The 21309-nt window shown below is 47.5% G+C and overlaps 1 protein-coding gene across 1 annotated transcript in view; it reads right to left on the bottom strand.

The window, feature by feature from the left end:
* LOC147692058 (uncharacterized) overlaps window positions 1-21309 on the bottom strand; it is a 222456-nt gene that overhangs the window by 30902 nt on the left and 170245 nt on the right. The window lies entirely within an intron of this gene.

Genomic DNA, 21309 nt, shown 5'->3' with positions numbered 1-21309 from the left:
TCCGAGAGACCTTTCCCTTCCAGATACTACAGTTCCTTAAACATAAGATATCAGATACGATTTGGGATTAGGTTGATCTGACATCCCAGACTTATGTCTACACTTACAGAGCTAAATGTCAAGTCCCCTTCGCCCTCCAGTTATACGTCAATCGCACGTCATGCTGCTGCGCGCGCATCTCTGCCATGTAATTCTGCTGACACTGTAGGATTCTCTTATGGATCCACCTACTTGTGACCTCATGATAAATGACGTTTCTAGTACACGCCTTCATGCACGCCTATTGCAACGCCTTTTTCTGTTACGTATGAGCATTTTATCTCTCTTCTCAGCTGTTACGCCTTCTGCATATGCCTGTATTGTAATGCATTGACTATATATATGAATAACTGTCAATAAAATGTTGTCTGTCAGTCCCTTCCCGAACCTATGTGGTGACGGAATGGTATGCCACCTTGGCTCGAGCCAAATACCCAATTCCTTTTTAAGGAATAAAACCCTTTTTGAGTAAACCTCAATATCACGGATTTTGCCTCTTATTTATCTGAGTTATTCGTATTGACTTTGCCGTTTAAATTAAGCATGGGTAATTAGATTTTACCACAACATGAAAGGGGATTATTGTTTTTAAGTTGTTCTAAATGTCATTTCTTTGGAAATCTGTTTCTTGTGCACTGTGAGTTAGGTGATACTAGCTCGAGAGGGTAGATCATCCCCTAAGTGCGGTGTGAATTTTCTGGGTTCACCAGTGGGTGGGATCCAGTGGTAGCAGCGTAATTGTATCCAGTGCATGTGTTCCCCGTCCCGTTCCCAGAGTCTGGTACCTGGGGCTCAGTAAGAGGGGTGCAGGTTGAGATTCAGGGGCAGTAGATACTGTCTCACTGGTCTGGGGGGGGGGGGTGGGGATGACTGGTGTGTTGCACTGGACAAATGAGTGTGAGTTCTCTGGGATAGGTAGCTTGCTGAATACTTTGTGAATTGTGTACTCCTGTGTTAGCTCAGACACCTAGGTTCCTTGTGTTAAACTTTTCTCGAGAACGTCTGCCAAAATGGAGCCTGCTTTTGATTTCTGTGATCTGTTTAGATACAGTATGTTAGAACTGGTAAGGTCCTGTGAAGAGAGAGACATAGAGGTGGTCGAGTCAGACACCCAGTCCGAACTTAGGAAAAGCCTGATCCTATGGCAAAAGGATCAATGGGATCTTGAGCGCAGTGACAAGGAAAGGGACCGGACCTCATGCCATGAGAGTGGTGGGTCTGTGGGGAGCCCTGAAAAATCTGAAGAGGAGGCAGAAGATGACACTGCATGGACGCTAGTAGATAGTGAAGACCCCATAGATAGGGAGTCCCTTGCTGGGTCCAGTGTCGAGAGCAGCGCCCCATCCCTTCCCCTGTCCCCATAGGAGTGGGTAGATAGGAGGGAAGAAAGGGAGCACCAGCTGGCTCTAGAGAAACTCCAGAAGGAAAGTTATGAGCATATGGAGAATAGGAAGTTAGCCTTAGAGGAGAAAAAGGCATTATTGGCTCAGGAGTTGAGTCTCAAGGCGTTGGGCCTTGAACAGCAAAAGCTAGAGACTGAGAGGGTCTTAGCGCAGGAGAGGATGGAGGAGGCTGAGAGGCCTTTCACCAGAGAGAAATTAGCTCTGGAGGGTAGATTCTCCCCTGAGCGCAGTTATAGTTTTCTGGATTCCCCAGGGAGGGTTGAGTCCAGTGGTGGCAGCGATATAGACTTCTGTGCAGGAAGTCCCACTCCCAGTTCCCAGAGTATGGTACCGGTTTCCCAAGAAGAGGAGTATAGGTTGAAATTCAGGGGCAGTAGGAAACTGTCTCACCAGTCTTGGGAGGAGTTTTTGGATGAATGTGAGGATGCACTGTTTGATTGGGTAAGAGTTTATGCGGAATCTGATTTTGACAAACTGTGTGATCTGGTTCTCAAAGAACACCTGCTCAGTTGTTGTTTGCCGGGGTTGCGCCAACACCTGTTGGAGTGTGGGTTGTCTGAGCCATTTGAGCTTGCAGATGAAACAGACCTCTGGGAAAGTGTAAGAGATTCTGAAGAGTCATTGGTGAGTGATTCCAAAAGTAGTGGATCAGGTATCTTCTAGCCCAGCGTGGTCGAAGAGGTTCAGAGTAGCCCAGCTAGGTCCCAGTGTAGTGAGGGGGGTGTAGGGGCTTACGACCTGTCTCAGTGGAGCGGGAGTAAGAGTGTGGCCAAGAGTCCCCAGACGCCCGAATCCCTGTCTCAGAGCTTGGATGGTTTCTTAAGGGAACACCAGGTTGGGGACCTAGGCTGTCCTGTTAGTCCATTTGAAGAGGATCGCCTAGTGTACAGAGGACCTGGAGCATCTGTAAATAGAGCTCTAGTGGTTCTAGTGTCCGGCAGTGCCACTCCAGTTGGGAGGGCACAGGAGTCCGAAGTGAGGAGTGATTGGGGGATGAGTTCCCCAGTGGAAAAACCAGTGGACCAGGGGCTAGCCAGTTGGGCTACGTTCCCTTGGGGGGTCCCGGGTGACACCACTTCTGTTCAGGGGGATCTTCGCGCACTGTCAGATGGACAGGGGACCGGAGATCTGCACCACTCAGACAGTCACACAACATATGAGTCATGTGTTAGCCTCAGGGGGATGGTGTGTAAGTCCCCAGAAGTCCTGGAGTGCAAGGCAAGTATTCCACCAAAGGTTTTAGACCACAGGTTGGGAGGCCAGGTTCATGATCAGCCTGACCTGAAGGGTAGGACGTCTGTAACCAGCGTCCTGACCGGTTCATCTTCCAGGGGTACCACTCCCGTTGAGAGTGTGCAGAAGTCTGGAAGGGGGTGCAGAGGGTGGGAGAGCCCGTCTCTGACTCCGGTGCAACCTGAGGTGTTAAACCCTAGGTTGGGAGAGTGGTGTTCTAAGGGTACCTCTCGAAGGAGGAGAGGGCGGAACCCTAGAAGGAGAGGTAGGGGGAGCAGAGCCTCACCCGTGACTCCTGGTCCGCCTGAGGGTGTAGACCCTAGGCTGTAGAACCAGAGGCAGTCTAGGCCTGTACTGCAGAGAGGAAGAGTGGAGAATGACTACTATGTGCCAGGGGTTACAACCCCCGCTCTGCGAATTGGCAAGGACCAGTGGCACCTGGGTGGCCCAGGGCCTGGTCCTGGCCGCGGAGAGCTTGGGAGTACCAGTGGGGTAGCCCAGTTGTTCCAGACAGTGTTTTTAGAAGGAACCCCATGGGTTCACCGTGGCGTAGAACAGGAGGGTGTCCCTGCAGTTGCGGGCCCACGTCAGTGTTCTATCGCCCAAAGCAGGGAAGCCCATCACGGTGGTGATTGGTCTACCCTGCGTTTTGGCTGGAAGGGTGTTGTGTTGGACTTGGCCCCTCTGGCAGGTTTACCCTTAAACTTTTTGCTTTGGTATGTGACTTGGTGTTAGTTATTTTTGGCTTCTGCGCACTTTCACTGCGTCCCAGTGTAAAGTGCGTGCGCTCTCTGAGTGCATGTTGTGAGATTGGCCTGCCCTCCCATAGGAATGCATGGGGAATGTATGTGTCAGTTTAAGCATCTTTATTCGATTCACAAAATCATCAAAGTGAAAAAAAACGTTTACATAAAAACACACAAATGTCCTCTTTCCAAACAGTTACTAAGATTCTTGATTATTAGCAGCAAAAGGACACACATTTTCGATACACAGATTATCTTACTAGAGAGTATCTACAATTGTGATCTATCAAATTTAACAACATATTATATATTTTACAAAGCAAGGAACAGGAATCACATTTAGAACGACACTTGAGCCCATTGGTTAGAATTTCCAAGCCAGACTTCAAATCGAAGATTAATTAAAAACTCCTCTACAAATCTTAAATATATAAAGAGCAAATGCATAGAAAAATAATTATGTAATTTAAAAATTGTTACAAACATCATAAAATGGTAAATCTTGCTTCCTCGATATACAAATCCGGTATATAAAATTACAAACTTACCATCCTGAGTTATCAATACATTATTTATCAAAACCTTAGGCCTCGCATGTATGTGTCCATGGTAGTTCCTGATGTGTGGGGAGTGCAGGCTCAAGTTTGGTATGTGCGGACTCGTGAGATTGAATGCTGCGCGATGATGTGTGCGGCGTTAATGTGTCTAGTGCGGAAGTGCCACTTCTAGAAGTTGGCATGTCTGTGTAATAACTGAGAAATGACTGTCAGGCTTTTAATTGGCTTGGGCTGGCTGGTGTGCCTGGCTCCAGGAATCAGGATGGGTCTGCCCCGGTGGTGAATAGAGAGATTGACAGCCAGATGGGTGGGAGGAGTGCACCTGGGACCTGAATAGGACTGGGCTTTCCCTTCACTATGCTGGCTCCGCCCTCTGTGGTGCATCTGATGTTCCTGCCTGGCCTGTGAATGAGGAGAGGAGCTGAGCACAACACAGTGCTCCAAAACCGTTGCATCTGGTTTTCCCCTTAACCCTGCAGCCTAGACAAAGGGAAAATTTGTAAAAAAGAGGGGCTGTGACCCCATGAAAAATGTTCTTCCTGATCCTAAACTCAAGGGGGGCCTGCTGCTGCTGGGTGCCAGGAGGACCGCTACTGGGGACTGCCTCCCTGCCTGGAGGGCCCTGTGAGCTGGCCCCTGGGCCCAGCCTTTGCCCCCCTGTTCCCAAAAAGACTTCTTGACTTTTGGATTTTCTGCCTGCCTGCCTGCCAGCACCTGGGAAGCGCTGACCTCCCTTTGCTAAATAGCGCTTCTGCTTCGCTGGCTCGGCGATTCCTGCCCTGAGGGATTCCCCGGCGTGGGGATCCCTCTTAATGCGTGATTTTTGGCACGGGTGCTCACCCCGCTTATCTGCCGTACATTTTAATCGTTGGCAGGTGCCCACTCTGCATGGTGTGACTAGCGGGTGCCTACCCTGTGTTTTTGTAGCTTCTGGCCCCCTTTGCATTAATATTGAGTGCCTACCTTGCTTTCTATAGTCTTTAAAGAGGGAGCCTACCCCTCGAAATCACCGCCAGTGGCCCGGGAGCTTTGGGAAGGCCTTCCCCCTCTTGCCGATGTCACGAGGCTGCCACGCTGGGATTGGTCCCAGCCGCGGGCGTTGCCTCGCAACGAAGAGGAAGTAGCAGGTGAAAGCAAGGACAGGAGCCTACCCCGCCTCGCAGGACATCCCGGCACCGGAGAAGTGAAACCGGAAGCCAGTGCCGGCTCGAGTAGGGCTCCCCTGAGGAAAGGGAGAGCCCCGCATGGCGTCTGGAGACCGGTGCCAGAGTGAAGTAATTCAATCACCCGTCAACTCGTGTGCTACCCATATCGTTTGCCACGGGAGTCGCAGGATGCAGGTGCATGGAGGATTCTGACCGCGCCCCTAGCGACCGAGTCGGGACGAACTACCACCCGTGTAATGACCGGTATGCTTTGAAACAGATTGTATACCCACGAGGTACACCGGCCACTGGACCGATTTTAGAGTGCTCTGCATCTATAAGAACTTAACAACCTTAGGGATCCTTTATCAGGAATGACCCTGTTAAGACCCGTATTCCTTCTCACAACAGACCAATTCATGATCTGAACATAAGGAACCGCCCACCAATCAGTCCCCCCACCCTCTCACTGTCCTGAAGAAGACCCGCCATGTAAGGGGGAGTATCCCTACAATGAGGGTCGAAAAGTCGACTATTAGCCGCAGCACATGATCGGAGTGTGATTGATTACACCTGGCATTTATGATGCTATATTGATGTTTATCATGAGTTTTTGATTAATTCCGTTTTGGCTCCCCTGCGAAGCCATTTTCAATTGTTAGAAGCAATTTACAATTGGATTGTCACTTGAACCTACCCACACCTTCCCAACACTGCACCCCTTCCCCCCTTCCCTGTACAGTGGGCACTGTTAAGATGTATATCAATTATTTATATGTATATATGCACTAAAAAGAGAAAATACAGTGGAAAACATATTTACACTATTTGAATAAACAATAGTGCTTCTTAAAGTAATTGGTTTAAGAAAATCTGTTATTGTATATAAAGTAATTCCATTAGGTCCGGGACCACTCTTTCTATAACATATTACTACCCAGGTCCCTTGACTACTGGGTTTACCTTCTTACTGTAATTCTAGAGTGAAGACCCAGGCTGGAGCCTACCCCGTGCTGGGCCGCATCGGAAGGAAGACTAGCCCCCGCGTGCTGCCAGGGAAGCCCCGGTGAGTAGTGCAGAGGAGGGGGGCATCTTGTCAGGAGGTCGGGAGTCCCCGTAGACGAAAGGGGAGCTCCCTGTGCCCAAGTGCGGTGCCTTGTGAGGGACCACGCCTGACCCTCCTGTTTCTGAGCGGCCCGACGTTGCGGACCGCTCCAACGTGAGGGAAAACAGTTTAGTTAGAGCCGGAGAGGCTCCACCAAAGGGGCATTGTTCTTCGCGGGCACATTGTTGTTTTGAGCCCGAGAGGCTCCCACAGCCACATTTTTGGGGGCATTTTAAGAGGGTAGAGCGGCCCCGGTTGGCAGCGGGCCGCTCCCCCAGTGGTGACAGCATTTCTGTTTCGAGCCCAAAAGGCTCCTAAGGGCACAGTTGTTTAGCCAGAGCCCACGAGGCTCCCACGTTGTTTGGGGCACTACTGCTTATTTTGAGAGCCCCACAGGAGAGCCAGGAGGCACGCTGGTGCCAGGCTCAAGTTCCCAGCTGCCCAACCATTAGTGGGCAGCTGGTTTGTTTAGGCCCATGTGCATTCTTCTTTGGCTGCCTGCACAGCCAGTCCAGACATTCTGGACATTGGGCTTGTGAGCCCCTGAGAGACCCAATTGGCCTGGGGTCAGTTCTGTAATGTTTTGGTGCAAATGTGATTACCTGCCTAATGTGATTAATGCAATGCTTTTGCCTATACCACTAAATGTGTTTATGCTTAGGAGGTTGTATTTCCTAGTATAGTTATGCTAGTGAGTTCATGGTTCCCTGCGTGATATATGCCTAAGGTGTTTAGGATTGCGTAGGGTGTACTTACCTTTTACCAGTGGTTACTGGTTGTGTGCTACATTTGCTATTTTGTGCTACAATTATCCTATGTTCTAAGTGCTAATTTCCACCAAGTGCTATTCCTGACAGTGGTCCATGTGGCCATGTCTTATGCATATATAATCCCCTGTAAATATTGCCCAGTGCCAGTGGCACAGTGTAAATTGTGTGTTTATGATCTAATGTGTTTGGTATAATACAAAGGCTATTTTTTTATATAACCTTGTGTGTAGTTCCTTTCGTGGGGGGCCTGGGATGTTGTTGCTGGTGGGTGCGTGCGCAAATACTTAACCTACATTGCCTCCGGGATAAGCCTTACTGTTCGTGTCACGTTACCTAGAGGGTGAGCAGGGGTAATCTTTGGCGTGTAACTCCCTTGCCCTGACTAGAGTGGTGGTTTCTGCCTGGCTTTGGCGCAAGCCTCAGCCAACCGGAAATCCCATTTCTAACAACCGCCCAATGCCCCTGGGGGGGCTAGGGGTTCCATTTAACTAAAGTCACCAGCTCCTATTTTTAACGGATGTACAGAGGTGCCGACTGCTCAGGTCAGTGGGGATCTCTCCCCTCCACTTTTGCTTGCTTCAGTGGGTGAATTGTCCTTTCAAACTACAGATTTATCAGTAGCTGCTCAAGCAGTATCAGGCGATGTCTCAGGCCGTACCCAGATTGACTCTCCAGCAAGGCCAGAAACTGATTTAACTGACTTAACTCCCATCCAGCAAACACAAGGCACTTTGGTTAATGCAGTCCCCTTAGCTGGAGCGCCAGAGTTAGGGCACTTAGAGCACCTAAACACTCCTAAAGCAGCAGCAGGTCAGAACATCCGACAGGAAGGTACTGACCCTAACAGGGAGGATGACACAGCCGATAAATTATTTTATATATAGAAGCATGTGGAGCTCTTGAACCCTCTCAGTCCGGCTTTCGGGCCGCCCACAGTACTGAGATGGCTGTGGTAGAGATAGTGGATAATATCAGGCTCGCGGTGGATGGGGGCGACTTGGCTGTCCTCATCCTCCTGGACCTCTCCGCGGCTTTTGACACCATTTCCCACGGCATTTTGAAACATCGGCTGTGGGAGATAGGTGTCAGAGGGGGGGCCCTGGGGTGGATTGAGAGAGGGGGGGGCCTGGGATGGATTGAGGACTATCTTACTGGCCGCCTTACCACCGTTCAAGTCGTCTCCCTGGTCTCCTGCAGTCGCCCTGTGACAGTGGGTGTACCTCAAGGGTCAATTTTGAGTCCGTTGCTCTTCGACCTATACCTGACTCCCTTGGCTAAAATTATCAAATCATTTGGCTTTGAAACTGTGTCATACGCTGATGACACCCAGCTGCTGATCACGTGCGGTGTAGATCCCGCTGACACCTGCACTCGTTTTAAAAACTGTATGGTTGAGATCAGCAGCTGGATGCGGGGAAATAAGCTCCAACTAAACGCGGGCAAGACATAATTTATCCTGTTTGGCAAGGCAGAGAGGTGCTGGACCCGGGAGTGGTGGCCCGCTGAATTGGGTGTATGCCCAACCCCCAAGTTGGCGGTCCGCAACTTGGGAATCATTATTGACAGCACTCTGTCTATAAAAAATCATGTAGCCAGGGTGACGGTTACCTGCTACGGAATAATGCGCCGCTTCAGAAAGATCTTCAGGTGGCTCCCCATTGAGGCCAGAAAACCTTTGGCGCAGGGCCTTATCCTTAGTCATCTTGATTATGGTAACGCCCTGTACCATGGCTTGAATGGGGACCTACTGGCAAAGCTGCAAATTTTGCAGAATACTGCGGCCAGACTAGTGCTGGACATGCCGCCTAGAACTGCTGCTTCGCCGTGTCTGGAAAAGTTGCACTGGCTTCCCATTCGGCAAAGAAGCCAATTTAAGATCTTGAGCCTGGCCCACAATGCACTGCACAACAAAGGGCCTCGCTACCTCCAAAAAAAACTTAATTGGTATGTTCCGAAAAGGCCCTTAAGGTCTAGTAATACTTTTTTGCAGACCCAACCCCGTGTGCGCTCCTCTAGGTACGGCCAACGCTCTTTTTACTACCTTGCCCCAACACTTTGGAATAAACTGCCCTCTCACCTCCTTTCCATCGTGGAGCACCAGAAATTCCGTAAAGCACTGAAAACCTGGCTTTTCCCAAGTAGGTTCCCCTGTGTTGTGTAAGCCCCTTTTCTCTTCTGTCATCTCTTTTCTGGTCTCTTATGCTGCAAGCGCCTTGAGACCTCAGGGTGAAAAGCTGCGCTATATAAGTCAAGTCAAGTCAAGTCAAAAGATTTGTATAGCGCGCTACATACCCAGAGGGTCTCAAGGCGCTTGAAGAAGGGTTGGGAGTTACTTGTCGAATATCCACGTTTTGAGTTGCTTTCTGAATGCTAGGTGGTTCTGAGTGAGGCGAAGGTGAGTGGGAAGTGAGTTCCAAGTTTTAGCTGCTAGGTAGGAGAAGGATCTACCTCCCATGGTGGTTTTGTTGATGCGAGGTACAGTGGCAAGGGCTTGGTTGGAGGATCGTAGCTGGCGGGAGGGGGTGTAGAAGGATAGTCGTGTGTTGAGGCATTCGGGTCCGATTTCGTAGAGTGCTTTGTGTGCGTGGGTTAGGAGCCGGAAAGTGATCCTCTTATTGACGGGGAGCCAGTGGAGGTTTTTCAGGTGATCAGAGATGTGTTCTTTACGCGGGATGTCTAATATGAGCCTGGCTGAGGCGTTCTGGATGCGTTGTAGTTTTTTCTGGAGTTTTGCTGTGGTGCCGGCGTAGAGGGTGTTTCCGTAGTCCAGTCGGCTCGTGACCAGAGCGTGGGTGACTGTTTTTCTAGTTTCGGTAGGGATCCAGCGAAATGTTTTTTTGAGCATGCGAAGAATGTTGAAGCAAGATGAAGAAACGGCGTTGACTTGTCTGTTCATCGAGAGTGAGGAATCCAGGATGACGCCCAGGTTCCGTGCGTGGTCCGTCGGGATGGGTGCTTTTCCAAGGGCCTCTGGCCACCAAGAGTCGTCCCAGGCGGAGGGGGAGGTACCTAAGATGAGGACTTCTGTTTTGTCTGAGTTCAGTTTCAGACGGCTGTGCTTCATCCATTCGGCTACTTCTTTCATTCCTTCGTGTAGGTTGGTTTTGGCCGTGTTAGGCTCTCTGGTGAGTGATAGGATCAGTTGAGTGTCGTCGGCGTAGGAGATGATGTTGAGGTTATGTTGGCGTGCGATGGCCGCGAGGGGGCTCATGTAAACGTTGAAGAGGGTGGGACTGAGTGAGGACCCTTGAGGTACGCCGCAGATGACTTCAGTAGCCTCTGACTTGAATGGTGGAAGGCGGACTCTCTGGGTTCTTCCGGAGAGGAACGAGGTGAGTGCTTTTCCTTGGATTCCGATGTTTTTGAGGCGCTGTAGAAGGGTGCTATGGCAGACTGTGTCGAAGGCTGCGGAGAGGTCGAGGAGGATGAGGGCGACTGTCTCCATTGTCCAGTAGAGTTCGAATGTCGTCTGTTGCTGCGATGAGGGCGGTTTCGGTGCTGTGCTTGGCTCGGAAGCCGGACTGTGAGGAGTCGAGGGATTTGTTGGTTTCGAGGAATGCGGCGAGCTGGTTGTTGACAGCTTTCTCGATGACTTTGGCCGGGAATGGAAGGAGTGAGATAGGGCGATAGTTTTTGAGTTCGGTGGGGTCAGCTGTGGGTTTCTTCAGGAGGGCGCTGAGTTCGGCATGTTTCCAGCTTTCAGGGAAGGTTGCGGAGTTGAGGGAGCAGTTGATGACGTCTCGGAGGTGCGGTGCAATAATGGAGTCTGCTTTGTTAAAGATGTGGTGAGGGCAAGGGTCTGTGGGGGATCCTGAGTGGATAGAGTTCATCAGACGGATGGTGTCCTCAGTGGAGATTGGCTTCCAGTCATTGAGGATGTTCCGGGGGGGTGGGGGTTCTGCAGGGGATTAGGTGGGTTGGTCTCCGGGTTGGTTGTCGAAGCTGTTGTGGATGTCTGCAATTTTGTTGTGGAAGAATGAGGCTAGGGAGTCGCAGAGGGCTTGAGAGGGGGTGATGTTGTTGGAGTTGGCTGAGATTGACATTGACATTCTCTGTCTGATGTATCCAATCCCTCATATGATGATGACATTCAGGACAAGGATTAGGCTGACAATTGGAGCGACACCAGCAGTTTTCATTGGGAGGGCGACGCTGATAACTCTCAGCTAAACCTAGAGACTGGCAAAAAAGCTAGTGCAATCTCTTCTTGCCCCACCCTGGTGGAGGAGGCCACAGGAGCCATGGCTTGGGACTATTCTTATTCATCAGACTTGATAGACAAAAATGGTATAATGGACGGAGCAACATCCCCAAGAATTGCTACAGCTTCTCCCTGCCATGAAAAAATCACACTATCCACAATCTACCAGGTGATGAAGGCAAATAGGGAGGAGGCAAGGGCTGAAAGCTCCCGAACACAAGGGGCCTGTAGGAAATTGCAAAATTCGATCCGCCGGATAGCCAAGACATGCTCAGACTTCCACCAGGATCGGAGAAGCAGAATCCAGGATCTCCTAACTCGAAGATGAAATGGCCTCACAGAAGTCCAAGACTGAACTTATGCAATCAGCCAGGGATGATATTCTGTTTAAACTGACTGACCTGGAAAATCGGGCAAGACGGAACAACCTTAGAATTTTGGGTATTCCGGAGGGCCAGGAAGGGTCTAACATCCGCCAATTTGTGATTGAGCTTTTTGCGGAAGCTTTCCCAGATCTCCCTCAATGGGACTGGAAGACTCAAATTCAAAGGGCGCATCGCTCCCCATTTAATCAGCGTAGTTCAGGGGGTCAGTCTGTCAATCACCCACGGGCCATCTTGATTTCCCTCGACAACTTCCTGGCTCGGGAATCCCTGTACGATCTGGCGAGGCCCAACCGTAAAAGGGTGGGGAAAGGCTGCAACTTTTTCGTGCTTCCTGACTTCTGTCAGAAGACAGTTGAACAGCGATGGCACTTTCGACAACTGATGCCCGAATTCCAGGAAAAGGAAGCCCAGATTTTCCCCCTGAACCCAGCCAAGTTAAAAGTGCTTTTTAAAGGCCAAACTCACTTTTTCCAGTCAGAGGTCCAGGCTAAAGAGTATCTTATCTCTATAAAGACAGGGCAAAATCCCTGATTTAACTTTCAATAATTGCTAGTGGACAGAATCTCACTTGCTCTCTGGGACTCGATTGATTTTTTTTGCTTTATACATCCGGTCTTCTCCGGTCTCTGCCGGTTCAGGTTATTTTCCGTTTCTTTCTTTGTTTCTCTTACTAAGATGCTCTTCATTGTAATTTTGCATCTATCTATGAGTACACCTATTGGGTAGTGGTGAGAGCTCAGCTCAGCCTCACTCGGGACCACCAGGGACCACTGGGTCCCATGCCTCTGATGATGTTGGTTGGGAGGGAAGGGTTTAGGGTGGGTAAGGGGAAAAGGGGAGGGGGAGGTCTGGGGGGTTCAATGGGAGGGTGGGGGAGGGGTCTTGGAGTCAGTTCCTTTCAAAGGCAGTTATGGCAAGCAGCACAAAATATGTCAACATTTGTATTTGGCTAAGCTTATTCTTGGTGACATCCGGATTAGAAAAAATGGTCTGATCTGTATTGGGCGCACTGGGCTGGTCTGGACAGTACCTTAAGGATAATTATACACACATCTGTTCTTTAAACTGCTGTGGGTTGAATGACAGAAAGAAGAGGGACATTTTCTCTAAACGTATTAGGCATTTGGATATCAACTTACTATGCCTGCAGGAGACTCATGTCTCTTGGAACAACCAGGCTTGGTTAAAAGAGTTGGGTCTTGATCTTATTGCATGAACTCGACAAGCTACTACCACCAGGAGGGTAGCTATACTGGCCAGGCAAGGCGCGTCTATCACTAAGCAAGTTAAGGTGGATAACTTAGGCAGCTGGGTGATTGCTGATATTCTAATCAAAGGATCATCATATACTATTTCCTCTCTGTATGGCTCCAATCTCGACAACCCTTATATTTTAAACTTCCTGAGTATCTAACTTGTGTTATGGCCCTCTCCCAAAGTTTTATGTGGGGACTTTAATATTCATTTGAATGCTAACGTAGACTTATATAGCAATACCCCATACTCTGGGCGGAAGAGCAAGACACTCAAATCCATTTGTGGGCTTATTCGTGAACATGCCTTGGTAGATGCCTTGGTAGATGTCTGGCAAAAACTGTGTCCAACTGAACTTGGCTATACTTTCTTTTCAGCACTACACAGCAAATTTGTTCGTTTCGATAATTTTTTTATCTCCGACCCGATTCTGGAAGACACTAGCTGGGAGCTCCATCCTAGATTAATCTAAGACCATAATCCATTAATAATTCAAATACCGTCTAATGGCCCTAGACAAGCTGCGACAACCTGGACATTCGAGCGAAAACTAATGCTAGATCAAGAGTGTTGTAGTTATATGACAAACTGGATAACTGACTTTTTTAGTAGGAATAAGGTAACAGCCCCCGATTTAATCGTCTGGGACACCTTTAAGGCAGCCGTGAGGGGGGAGATCCTCAGTTTCTCCCTTCATCGTCAGAAGGTGATTAAAGAAAGGGTTAATGGCTGGGTTAACCAACTCCGAGCAGTAGAGAAAGAGCTCATTTGAGTAATCGCTGATCAGGGCAAAAGAGAGGAATGTCAACGCCAGATAGCAATTGGTAAAAATAGAATATACCTATATATTAAGGGGAGGAACTTGCTCCTAAGTTTATTCAAAGCAAAACGGACATCTATGAGTTTGGTGAAAATACAGGTAGATTGCTGACCAAAAGACTACAATACAAGGCTGTTGCAAACCGGATACGCCAAATTAAAGACAAAAAGGGCCGGATTCAGGACCAACCGGGCAAAGTGTTGGAGGTATTTCAAGAGTTTTATAAGTCACTTTACTCTCCAGATGGGGATGAGGAAGTTACTTCGGGTGAAGAATTTCTGGGCGATTATACAACATCTAAGGTTACACCGGAACAGAGGGTCATGCTCTCCATCATGATAACCAGGGAGGAGTTGGAACTAGCGATAACCTGACTGGCAGCGGGGAAGGCCGCTGGCCCTGACTCATTGCCCCTCGAATTCTACCGAACATTCAAGCATATTCTTTTTTTAAGAGCTTTAATCTTTGTTTTCACTTGCGCAGAATGGCTAGACACCTGACTCATGACATAAGACTACCACCGTAGTCTTTAAGAAAAAAGATAAACCAGAACTCAGCCCTTCTTCCTATCGCCTGATTTCCCTAATTTGTGCTGATAGCAAAATCTATGCTAAAATTATTGCCCTCAGGTTAGGAAAGGTTATTGCCCACCTGGCGTCCACCCATCAGCATGGGTTTATACCTGGTCGTGACAAATCAGATCATATCAGGCGGGCAATAGCACTATTTGATTGGGCTCAGGTCTGTAAACAGCCTTTGGCAATGATCCTGTTGGACGCCAAAAAGGCGTTCGCAGGGTCTCCTGGGGCTTTTTATGGCTATTGCTAAAAACCAAGGGATTCCCACAGGAGTTCATCACAGCTATACAAGCGCTATATCTTTCCCCAGTAGCCTCTGTTTGTATTGCTGGTCAAGAGTCTTGCTCCCTCTCTATCAGCAGAGGAACCCGTCAAGGGTGCCCCTGCTCCCTGCTTCTATTTTCAATCTACATTGACCCTTTTCTGAGCAAATTGGATAACAATCCACAGATAAAGGCTGCTACTGTTAATGGCGTGGCTTATAAAACTCTAGCCTACGCCGAAGATGTGGCCATCTTTACGAAGGATATCAGCTCTGCCCTCCCAGCAGTTTATGATCTATCAAAACAATTCGGTGCAGTCTCGGGCTATCGGCTGAATGTCGTACATTCAGATTTCTCAAAGCCGGAAGGGTTCCCAAAAGCCCCAGTTGCAACCTACTTGGGGGTGAAGATTACACCATCTGTAGAGCAGATACCAGAAATCAATATGTCACAGAGTATCAAAGATGTGAACCAGACTCTGGAAAGATTAGACCATCTGCACCTCTCACTTAATGGTCGCTCTAATGTCATAAAAATGTCCATATTTCCTACATTTCTCTACCTATTTTGGACTATCCACGTAGAATTTCCAGCGCACTGTATTTCTAGTGCAGAAAAGGCCTGTACAAGATTTTTGTGGGGTTATCCTAAAGCCAGAAAGGCGGCCAAATGGCTGATACTTCCTAGATCAAGGGGGGGTTGGAGTTTACCTTCCCTAATGTTCTATCATTGGGCTGCACTATCACAACAAATGGGAATACTATTTGCAGGGGTAAGGCAGTGGTGCTGGAATTCACTAGACCTACAATCTTTGAGGTTCTTCTAGGGGAAGAAGCTCGTAACTGCCTAGTCAAAAAAGTGGAACCAAGCTATTACAAAAAGTCAAATTTAAAGTCATTCAATCTGCTTACTCTGTCTGGAAAAAAATCTGACAACGCTTCGGCATATCAAACATCAACGCTCATACCCCTCTGCTGTCACATGGCCTGCTGCCCAAATCTTCCAGGACCTGATTACTATCAGTTGGGGAACCCGAGGAATCAATGAATTGGATGATTTCTTTTCTGAAGGCGAAATGACCTCTTTTTCTGACCTTCAATATAAATATGGGCTCCCTACCTAGATTTTTTTAAAGTTTTTACAAATCAGAAGCTACTTTCTTAAGCAAGAAACATCAGGAGAAGACAAGTTTGTAAAAATTCCTCTGGTGGGGCTCATAGAAAAAAGATCTCAGATTGGGTTAATATACCAAACACTTATCTCTGGTTTACCCGATGACTTGATTGCACAAAATGAGAGGTGGGACAGGAAATTTGGCCAAGAGGGTACAGAATTAGTGGCCTCCTTAGAGCTGGCCAACCAGACTTTAATAGCTGGTAGTCTGAGGGCCCAGCACTGTATGTCAGCTTTTGACTTATATTAGACCCCAGGGAAAATCTTGATATGGTCTAGTAGTCGCGGGAATTCGTGCAGCAGATGTGGCATCTTGGCTGCTGACATGATCCATATGTTCTTCTCCTGCCCCAACTTGCCCAAATACATACAAGACATTGAATTATTTTTAGTCCAGATTACCGGTAAAGAACTGCTGTCAACACCTACCTTAGTAATCTTGGGGGTTGATTAGACACAAAGTTCAGCAGGGAAGAACAAAGCCGAAGAAGGTTTCTTGTTCATTTCTATGTCTATTCTTAGAGCGGTTATAACTTCCCAATGGTTCAGTCCCGACTCACCTACATTTTTAAATTGGAGGGCTCGACTACTGCCCATTTACAAAATGGAATTAACTGTATATAGACTAAAAGGGCGCAGAAGATGTGAAAGGGGCCGGAAAATCTGGGGCCCAATCACGGAATGGATTGGATGAACCTCTTTCTTCTTTTTGCCTCTTTTTCTTTTTATTATCCCTTGTGACAGCTTCCCCTCTTTGATCTGTCTCTCCATTCTTTGACTCTTTTTCTTTCTTCTTTGGGATATTCAGTATGATTGTTTTGGCAGTCTTAAATCTATGTTTTTCCATAACTTATGTATATAAGAAGCAAAAAAAACAAATAGAGTGCTGGGATTACCATTTAAATATAACTGAGCAAAAAAAGGGAATGTAGGACTATAACTGCCAGTGGAAGTGGTGGATATCCCGGGTAATGCACTGAAAAACTAGATGATTGGAAAAAGGGAAATACTAGTGCAGGGAAAGGGATGATAAAGCTGGAGATCATGTAAGACAGACAAGGGTTGAGAGACTTGCTGTGCAGTCGGTCCTTCTTTGGAATCACTTTCTAGGTTTCCAAGTCTGACTACCCCAGTCTTCCTTGAAATTCCAGCGTTAAGGTAGCTATCTATTTGTATGTCCCCTTCCCATCACACACCACTTATGACCTTGTGCATCATGTTAAAAAAATATCACAACATGTCAACAACGTCATCCACCTTTTTTCGATAAATCAGATATTTTGACAGAACAGTAAAAGTGAGACACATAGAGATTCAGTGATTAACCCAGGAATCGGACAATGTTATTTAGGAATCGGGGGCCAGCTGTACTAAGAATTGATTCACAAAATATTGTTGAAAATTGCACAGACTTTTTACAAATTGATTTCATTTCTTAAAACCGACCTATGCATTATTAGTTGAGATCACAAAATCACCATTCGGAGTGGGTCGCAGTTCAACCTACCTCATTACTATTCATGAGATAGGTCGTAAAAGGAGAGTCCCTACTATTAGAGGCTCACTACAGTTGGATGACAAATTGGGTTGCTAGTTGACTAGGGTGTGAGCCCTGGTCAAGCAACCACAACAATCTCTTGCAGAATGAACAACAAAAAGTAATTAAATTAATTTGTGCTTCACCATTCATAGCTTGGCAGAAAAGCAGTCAGGCTTAACTTAGAGGCAATGTGTAAAGTATTTATGCACCACACAAACAGTAATAAAGTGAAAACAGGATGTATGACGGTATGACGCGTACCGCCACAACGCGTGCTTTTACAATGCGTCTTTTACAACGCAAGTCGTAACCACGACTTGCGTTGGGGGCGCGGATAGTAAATAATTTACTATTCCAACAACAGTCCCCGTGGATTCTAGGGAAGGTGTTGGAATAGTAAATTTACTATTCTTTATCCTCTAGCGCAAGTCGTGGTTACGACTTGCGTTGTAATGGACGCGTTCTAAAAGTACTGCGATGTAAAATCCGCGTCGAAAAGGATGTTCCCCGTGAAAACGCAACACAAGGAAACTCCTACACCAATTTAGAAAAATAGAGTGTATTTTGATAAATAATTTGACACCAAAGTGACAAAAATCCAATCAGTAGAACCAGAGTTATGATTTTTAATGTTTTTAGTGCAATCTAGTCCCTAAAAGAGCAAAGCGCCAACCACAGCCATCTGGTTGCGCTAGACTGGGTCAAAGTTAAACGTTAAGGCCAAAAGGGATGGAGTGCAGTTTAGATTCAAGAAGTGGGCTGTGCCCACTTAGCACTTACCTTCGGACTTTGAAAAATTCTCAAAGAAAAATTTCTGAGAAGGTAGACATTCAGTGTAGCAAGGCTGCAGAGTAGGGAGCGTTGTTATTGTATGGCCTTCAGACATAGTCACTGAAATGGAAGTAAAAAATCTCTAGTGGGACGGGGCAAAGGGCAGTAGCTAAAGACAGTTCCACGAGGTCAGATACCCCTTTGGCGAAGGATCCCAGACTCAGATTTGCTGCGAACAAGAATTTAGCTGTAGATGCCCTAAAATTGACCCAATCGGTGATGCACCCTGGGCTGCTAGGCAAGCAGGTTCGTCCTGTTCTTCTACTGGTTCTTAGAGCTCTTTTGGCCAAATTTTGTCCATCTCTAGTTTTGGATATTGGCCATTTGGACATCTTAAGCACCACAACCAAGGGTCCAGGACTGGTGGGAAACCCCTTTGGAGTTCAGGGCTCAGTCACACTGGTTCCAGGTGTGGGATCAAGATGGTGGGAGCCTTTTACGTCCCTGTGGCTCTGAACAGAAGGCCTTGGAATCAATTATAGTGAAACTGGGTGAAGGTAAAAATGCAGGGCTCAACAGCAGGACTGGTCTCAGAAGGTTCAAGGTAATCTCCAAATGGCAAAGCAGTCTTTCCAGGTACAGCAGCAGTCTGACAGAGCGCACAGCAGGGCAGCGCAGCAGGCAGTCCTCTGAGAGTCCTTCTGAAGGTCCAGCAGAGAACAGAAGAGTGGGCCTGAAGGTCCTATTTTGTACCCTGGTGTCACATTCCTGGAATGTGGGAGAAGCTTCTAGAAAAGTTCTTTATAGTACATTTTTTCCTGACTCACCTGCCTTGGTTACAACCCGGCTGCACTGACAGTACAGTGTTGTTAAGCCTTTTGTGTGGAGACAGGACACAGCCTATTCAGGTGTAAGTGGGGCTGTGTGCAGCTCTGCCAGTCATCCTGCCAATTATGGTCCACTGAGGTACACATATTTCCTCTATTTTGTGTTTGTCTGGGAGGAATTCACAAAGTCTAACTGTTAGCTACACCCAGTCCTGTGACCCAAGACAGGCTGTGGGCACAAAGACCTAAGAACAGTTGAATGTCAACTTGCATTATCAAAAACGTAATGAAAAATGTGACTTTACTATTAAAGAGGGTTTATCATTACAGTTCCATTGGTACAAAACAGGACATATCTACTTCCTCTGAATCAGGAATTACAGCTTAATAAATATAATAAGGAATCCCCAATGTTATCCTATAGGAGCAATGCGCCTTCGAGTAGTGGAAAACGAATTTGGGAATGTTTCACTATCAGGACAAGTAAAACTTAGAAGTAAATGTCCAACCTTTTAATTACACAGTATTGTGCCCTATGGGCCACCTAGGGCCTGCCTTAGGGGTGACCTGTATGTAATAAAAGGAGAATTTAAGACTTGGCAAGGCAATACAAATGCTAAGTCAACATGGCAGTGTGACACTGCATTCGGACTGCAATGGCAGGCCAGGGACAGATTTTAGAGTGCTACTAAGTTGGGTGGCACAATAAGTGCTGCAGGCCCACTAGTTGCATTTAAGTTACAGGCTGATATATGGTATACCACTTTATAAGGGACTTACAAGTAGTTTACATTTCCCATTTAGGTATATTCCAATAAAACCATGTTTAGGGGAGTGAGCACAAGCACTTTCGCACAGTAGCAGTAGTAAAGTGCACAGAGTCCTAAGGCCATCATCCAGCAAACATCCAGCAAATATTGAAGGCAATTAGGCAAAACGTTTGGGGGAAGACGACCCTAAGGCTGACAGGTGCAACAGATGTCATCACAGAAATGGTCGCTAGCTTCGGTCAGTGATTGCATTGCATTTAAATGCAGCTCCTTTTCCTGAAGGGAAAAGGTGCTGTTTGAAAAAAAGTTGACTTTTTAAAAAGGTTTACGGCAATATAGGTCACTGCCCATTCCTAAACAAACTTTTCATACATTCATACAGGGGAACAGGTCCTTTTGTGAAGGGGTTACCATCTTCTTCGAAAACTTGGCAAACTTTCAATGATTTGCACCAGGAATTGTGCCCGCAAACCACTGATACATAGCATTTCAAATCCTAGTTTGGATTGGATGACTTAACCCCTTCGCTGCGGGGGATAATCCCCCGCTGTGCTGGGGGAGGGGGGCGTGCACAGCGCCTGCATGCTCATGACGAGCTGAGCTCGTCATAAGCTACGGCGCTCCTGTGCTCATGACGAACTCTGCTCGTCACAGGTGTATTGTCTCCCGTGGAACGCTCAGCACAGCGGGGGAATTCTCCCCTCACCTGAGCGTTCCACGGGCCATGACGAGCTGAGCTCGTCATGAGCACCGGAGTGCCGTGGCTCATGACAAGCTCAGCTCGTCATGAGCATGGGAGGAGTTAAACACACCCCTCGAATTTGAGATTCAGTAAACACTCATGAAATTATAAAATGGGTTCAGTAAATACAAAAAATACATTTTCTGGTCACAAATCCTGTGGTTTTCCTAAGAGCAGGCATTGTGACTGTTAACTGGCTTTGCACATTAGGTCCCTGGTTTTAAAATCAAGGTCTCCTAATTTCACAGACAGCAAACTATAGAGACCTCACCTCCTCTCTGTGAAAGAGACGGGTTCTTGTCAAGACATGAAACTTTACCATCACATATGAAATATTTTCAGGAGAGGTAACAGAAGCATAATAATACAGATAATGAGGAAAAGATGTCAATCCTGTTATCAATTTCTTTTGTAAGAGTCTGCCACAACTGTGGGATAGCACCAGGTTGTGCTACGTGTGTGATGGAGAGCGTGTGAGGCCAAAACTAAGAAAAAAATGACATAATAAAGCTACAAACTATTCAAAAAAAAAGTTCGGATGTACTCGAATTTATTACAAATTACAGAGTTCCATTTAGAAACCTGTGTCAAAAATAAAAAAAGTGGGGGCGTGGTCTGCAGCCGTGGAAGATGGCTGCACACCCTAGCGAGTAGCGAGCCATACACCCCTAAACCGGCATTATCCGTGCATCCTTGTGACACCTGCCGCTGTCGGAAGAAGCAGAGCGGCGGCTGGCGGTGTCAATTGGCAGCGAGACCCCCGTTTTCAACTCCGTTGGTGACTGCAGGCGCCGGTGGCTTGTGGGCTCGGTGAGGACAAGATGGCCGCCGCGGTCTCGGAGATTGAGAGCCCGCGTCGCAAGTAAGCAGGGAGGTGGCGACCGCCAGCGGGAGTGTGCCGCTCTTTCCATCCTGAGCGCAGTGAGTGAGGCGGCGGTGTCCGCGCTGAAGATCCGACACCCGGGAGGTGGTTTGGAGAGAGCCGG

The sequence above is a fragment of the Lissotriton vulgaris genome, chromosome 9, assembly GCF_964263255.1.
Source record: "Lissotriton vulgaris chromosome 9, aLisVul1.2, whole genome shotgun sequence".
Taxonomy (NCBI): Eukaryota; Metazoa; Chordata; class Amphibia; order Caudata; family Salamandridae; genus Lissotriton; species Lissotriton vulgaris.
Note: the sequence above shows the minus strand (reverse complement) of the source record. Positions and strands in the feature narration are given on the sequence as shown.